The sequence below is a fragment of the Aedes albopictus genome, chromosome 3, assembly GCF_035046485.1.
Source record: "Aedes albopictus strain Foshan chromosome 3, AalbF5, whole genome shotgun sequence".
NCBI lineage: Eukaryota > Metazoa > Arthropoda > Insecta > Diptera > Culicidae > Aedes > Aedes albopictus.
The window spans coordinates 222,401,643-222,407,947 of NC_085138.1; positions in this window are offsets into that span (position 1 = coordinate 222,401,643).

The window sequence follows — 6,305 nt, forward strand, 5'->3', positions numbered from 1 at the left end:
GGATTCCTCCAAGAATTCCTCTAGGAATTCCGCCGAGGATTCCTCCGGGAATTTTTCCAATAATTTCTCCAGGAATTCCATTAGGAATTTCTCCAGAAATTCCTCCGGGGATTCATTCAGAAATTTACTTGGATGTTCCTTCAGGAAATTCCTCCGTGGATTTTTTCCAGGAATTCCTTCCGGCTATTCCCTGAGGATTGCTCCAGGCATTTCTCCAGGGAATCCTTAGTGAAATTCCTCCGGGAATTCACCTGAGGAATTTCCGGATGAATTTCTAGGGGAATCTTTAAAGGAATTCTAGAAGGAATCTCCACAGAAATTTTATATGAAACTTCCGGAGGAACTTCCGGATTAATCTCCGGATAAATTCTTGAGCAATCCTGGAGGATTTCCTGCAATAATCCCCGTAGGAATAACTGGAAGAATTGCGGGAGAAAATTCCGGAGGAATTCCTGTACGAACTCTTGCAGGAATGACAGAATAAATTACAGGAAGAATCGTAGAAATATTAAAAAAAGAAATTTCTGAAGAAATTCCCGGAGAAGTTCCTTAATGAATCACAGGAACAATTGCTACAGGAAACTCTGGAAGAATTCCTGGAGGAATCCCAAGAGAAATACCCGGACCGATTTCTATATTAATCTCCTGAGGGATGCCTGAAGAAATTCCAGGAGTTTATTGAGGAATCAAAGGAGAAAATGCTGTAGGGTTCCCCGGAGGAATTTCTTGAGGGGGTACTCCTGGACATTTTCGCTTGTGATATTCGCAGCAGATTTTCTCTAACTGCAAGTGTTTACAAAATTTGTTGCTTACCACTGGTGCGTTTTGTTCGAAACAAACAAATAAAAAAACAACACAACACTTTTGACATATATGAAATAGCAATCGTTTCCTGCGCAACTATCGGGCGCCTAAATTTGTGCGCTCGATGTTTCCCGAAAGCCTCGCTGCTATTTTACTAGCCCGGTTAGTAGTCCCCGATAAGGTATAGCGCTATGATACTGCGCTATGTAATTTAGTTTAATCGCGCACCGGTAAAGGTGCTCTTAGATAGATTCATAGGATATTCCAGCTTTCTACAGTCTAACGGCATAATTCTTTCATGATTGTGTCTGTTGCACCTCATAATATTACGAATATCTCTATGTGTTGTTAGTTGAACGTCCACTGGCAAATAAATGGACCCCAATGTATTTTGAAGTATAAGCCGCAATATCTGTAAATCTTTCCATATTTTCCGCGGAATATAATCTACGCTACTATTAGAGCCTCAAAGTGCAAGTTTGATAAAATAGCAACATTCACTTGGTGATCTAGGTCATCCAAACTACTCAGGAATAAAGACTTTCAAGCCCTACTCTTGTGTCTATTTACTTTATCGATGTAATTCTTTCACAATTATTTCTGTTATATCTCATAATATTTTAAATATCTCTTTGTGTTATTTGTGCGTCCAGGAATTCCGCAACGGATACAACCAGAAATTCCTTTAGAAATTCCATCACAAATTCATTCATAGACTTCTCAAGAAATTCATCAAGGGATTCTTCCAAGTCTTCCGCTTGGAATTTTTCATGGAACTCCTGCTGGAATTCCTCAACTAATTCCTACACTGCCGTAATTCTGCAAAGTGACGTAAGCGCCATTCAAAATGTCGATATTTTTTTGGTATATTATATATAATATCTGGTGTAAAAATAACACTGTGGTATGACCGCAGTATTAGAATGCAAGATCTAGTCGTAATCTATCATCTATGGAAAGAAACTTAGAGGATGAGCAAGAGATTTATGCATAATAACCAAAAAATGGGCTAAAACTATCGATGTCGCTTACGTCACTTTGCAGAATTACGGCAGTACAATGATTCCTCCATCAATTCGTTCCGTAACAGCTCCAAGAAACGCTCTAAAGATTCCTCCACAACTCCTTAATGAATTCCCGCATTCTTCCAGGAATTCCATCAGTCATTCCTCAAGGAATCCATCCAGGGATGCCTTCAGAAATTCCTCAAATAATTCCTCCAGGAGTACCTTCAGAATATATACCATAATTTTTACAGCAAATACTCCAAGAATTCCTGCAGGAATTACTCTACGAATTCCTCTATAATTGTTCCGGGAAATTCTCCAGGAAGTCATACAAGAAATATTCCAGAAATTCCTCCAGGAACTACTCCAGCAATTTCTCCGAAAATTCCCCCAGAAAATAAAAATTAAAAAAAATAACTTCAAAAATTCCATTACGAGTTCCTCAAGCCATTCCTCTAGGAAATCATTCAGAAATTCCTCCAAGAATTTCCTCACGGAATTCTTTAAGCTTGCTCCACAAATTACTACATGAATTCTCCCAGAAAGTGCTCCAGGAATTCCTCCAGAATTTCCACCAGAAATTTCTTCAGGAAATGTTTGAAGAAATTACTGGAAGTATTCTTTTAGGAATGCTGGGAGAAATTCCTGAAAGAATTTTTCAAGGAAATCCTGCAGAAATTCCTAGAGAGATTATTGGTAGAATTTTCGAAAAAAGTATTGGAGGTATTCCAGAAGAAATTCTTGCAAGAGAATTCTTTAAGGGATTGTTGGGGGAATTCTTGGCGTTTATCTTGGAGGAATCCCTGAGAGGATTCCTGTAAGCATTTCTGAAGGATTTCCTGAAAGAATTCGTGAATATATTTATTGAAAAACCCCTGGATATATTCTAGAGGAATTTTTGACAGATGTATTGGAGCAGGTCTTGACAATAAATTCCTGGGCGGATCATTGCAGGATTTTTTAGCAAAAGTCTTGGAGGAGCTTCTGAAGAAATTCTTGGAAAAAAAATTTGGAGAAATTCTGGGAAGAAGTCTCGGAGCAGTTCCGGAAGAAATCCCTGAAGAAATTCTTTGAGGAATCCCTGCAGTTGTCCCAGGAGTATTTTTCTGAGGAATTTCTGAAGTAAATTTCTAAAATATCCTGGTGGTATTTATGAAGGAATTTCTGGGGGATTTTTTGGATAATTTCTTGGAGGAATTTCTTGAAAAAAAAATCCCTCCTGAAGGGTACCTTGGAGAAATTCTTGGCAGAAGTCTTATTGGAACCTCTGGTGAAATTCTTGGGGAATTTTCTGTAGGAATTTCTGAAGGGATTCTTGGAGGAATTTAAGGTAGATGTCTTGGAGGAATTCCTGGATAAATTCTTGGAGATATTCCTTGGGAAGTCTTGGTGGAATTGCTGGAGGAATTCTTTGTGAAATTCCTGGAGATATTATAAGAAGAATTTCCAGATTAATTTTTGGAGGATTTCCTGGTGGAACTCCAAGAAGAATTTATTAAGGAATTCCTGCATTAATACGTGGAGTAATTCCTGAAGGAGTCCCTGGAGTAATTTAGGGAGGAATTTTTGGTCTAATTCCTAAAGAAATATTTAAAGGAATTTCTAAGGAAATATCGAAAGGAATTTTCAAACGATTTCTTAGAGTAATTCCAGGAGCATTTTCTTGAGCAATTTCTTAAGGTTTCCTAAAGGATTCTGGAGTTATTCATGGAAAATTTCTGGATTTGTTGAAAAAAATCTTTGAAAATCCATGGGAGAATTCCTGGAAGTACAAGAATTCATCGAGAATTCCCGAAGAAGTTCCTGGAGGAATTCCTGAAGAAATTTCTGTAGGAATTCCTTGAAAACAATCTTGGCAAATTCCTGAAAGAAATCTCGGAGGAATCCCTGGCGTAATTTTTGGAAGAATTCCTGGAGCATTTCCTGAAGGCTTCTGGAGGAATTTTACGAGGAATTTCTGGTGAAATTCCTAGAGAGATACTTGGAGACATTCCAAGAGGAATTCTTGGAGGAATACATAGGAGCTTGGCAGAAGGTTTAGAAAAAATATCTGGAGAACTTCCTGATGGAATTGTTGAAGGAATTCCTTGAGAAATTACTGGAAAGATTCTTGTAGGAATTTTTGGCAGAATTCTTGGAGGAATTCCTGGAAGAATTTTCGAGGAATTTCTTGAAAAATTCCTGGAAGAATTTCTGGGGAAATTATTGGCAGAAATTCTTGGAGGAATACCTGGAGAGATTCTTTGGGGAATTCTTGGAGTAGTTTTAAAGGAATTTGTGGAGGAATTTCTGTTGGAATTCCTTGGAGATCTCATGGTGTAACTCATAGAGAAATTTCTGGAGGAATTCATGTAGTAATTTGTGGAGGCAATTTAAATAATTTCCAAGGGGAATTCTTGGATGATTTCCTAGAGGACTTTCTGGAGGAATTGCGTTGCGTTGCGTTGCGTTGTAACGGAGTAATTCGTAGATTGCATACTGAAAGTTGTCATGTTAAAACTTTAATACTCCTATTCTGCCGCCACTCGCATAACAGTCCCGTTTTTGCTGAGTTTCCCATTCATATGGGACTGTTTTGTGAGTGGGGGCAGTATTCTAATTGCTTATGGAATGCTGTTTAGGAAGAAACAGCTATCCAATCAGAGGTTGAAGTAAAAAAGACATGAAAACTTTCACTGCCGGCCACGCCCATCTTCTCCGTTACGAGGAAAGGAAAGGATGTGATGATATGACACCTACTTTATGAAAGGCCAGCGACTCACCGGCGTCCCCATAGGTGTCAAGGAGTTGGATATTTGGAATGGGTTGAAATGGGATTCACTATAAGCGAGTGATGCGACAAGATTCAGATTGTGTAAGTGTATTTGGGTTGATCATGTAGATGTGTTGATGTGAGTGTAAGTGATTTTTTTAAAACCAACGTTGGGAGTGACATAGCTAAGAAATTTGTCACTCCATGGGCCTTTTTGCTTCCGGGATGGGGCACAGGCATTTGGACCATGTGTCCTGGCTAACAAGCCTAGGCTTAAACCTGGAGCACATAGCGTCCGTTCCGTCGAGGTTTGCGTTTTTTTGACAATTTTTACATGGGAAATGTGTCAAACTACTGTCACGCACACGCAATCGTATGCATTTTGTGGGGCACTTTAAGCGCCATTGATCACTCTCTGAAAGGATAAGAAACACGTTATGTGGATGGGAAGGGATAATAGGTAAGGGATGATATCTATTTATCGAGATGCCAGCGACTCACCGACGCTCTCGTAAATAGAAATGAGAAAGGATTTTGGTACGGGAAAGGTCGGGTATGATTAAATTATGGGACTGAATTGTTATGAAATTAATTTAGAGTAGTTATTTTGAAATATACACAAAGAAAAACAGCAAAACAAGGCGTTTAATTGGGACAAGCTCACCAAGTTAAGTCTCCTGCAACTGCTTGACTTGTAAAGCTCATCCGACCTCGATAAAAACTAATGTGTAAAAATAACAAAGTCAGCTTACAGCTATTTGAAATTGCATTTATCGCACAGAATTGGGTACATAACAGAAAGTAATATGACAAAAGGAACATTCTCACCGAGTTTTAACGATGAATCACAGCCACAGCATCGAAAGACGAATCCTTAATTCAGCAGGTACAAACTTCAATCTTTCCTATCTTCATTTAACGGTAGTCATAAAACAACACTGAGCGATTCCAAGCAACAGCATCAAAATTAAGGAAATTTTTTAATTCATGATTTTCTATTGAACTGAAACTTTGCACAATTTTTTAATTCCATCTAAATCGCCATTTTTCGATATCAAATTTTTATTTTGAATCACGACTAACTTTTCAAAAGGGTGTATGTGAAAATGGTTCAAAAATATTCAAAAATCTGCACAGCCAAAATGGTTCGTTCGATTGCTATGAATTTTTCAGCAAAGTTAGATAACTAAATGGTGATTCCTAAGAAAATATACACTGTGAAAAAAAATCTTTTTTAACATGAAAAAATATAATTTTTGTCACAAAAACTCAAATAACTCAAAACCCTATCTTTTTACCAACGTAATTTTTTAGGGAAAACGGTCCATTGTATTAGCAATCTACCATAAAAATTTGGTGATGGTAAACTAATAAACAAAAAAGTTATAACATTTCACAATTTTCACATTTGGTAATTTTTTTTTCTGTGTAAATAATTTCGGTCAAAAATCGCAGTTTGATGCAAATTTTATTGTTCTGCAAAGTTAGATAACTGAATGGTAATTCCTAAGAAAATATACACCGTAAAAAAAAACTTGTTTAACATTAAAAAATATAATTTTTGTTACAAAAACTCAAATATCTCAAAACCCTATCTTTTTACCAACGTATTTTTTTTTAGGGAAGACGGTCCATTGTATTAGCAATCTACCATAAAAATTTGGTGATGATAAACTAATGAATAAAAAAGTTATGACAATTCAAACATTTCACAATTTTCACATTTAGTAATATTTATTTTC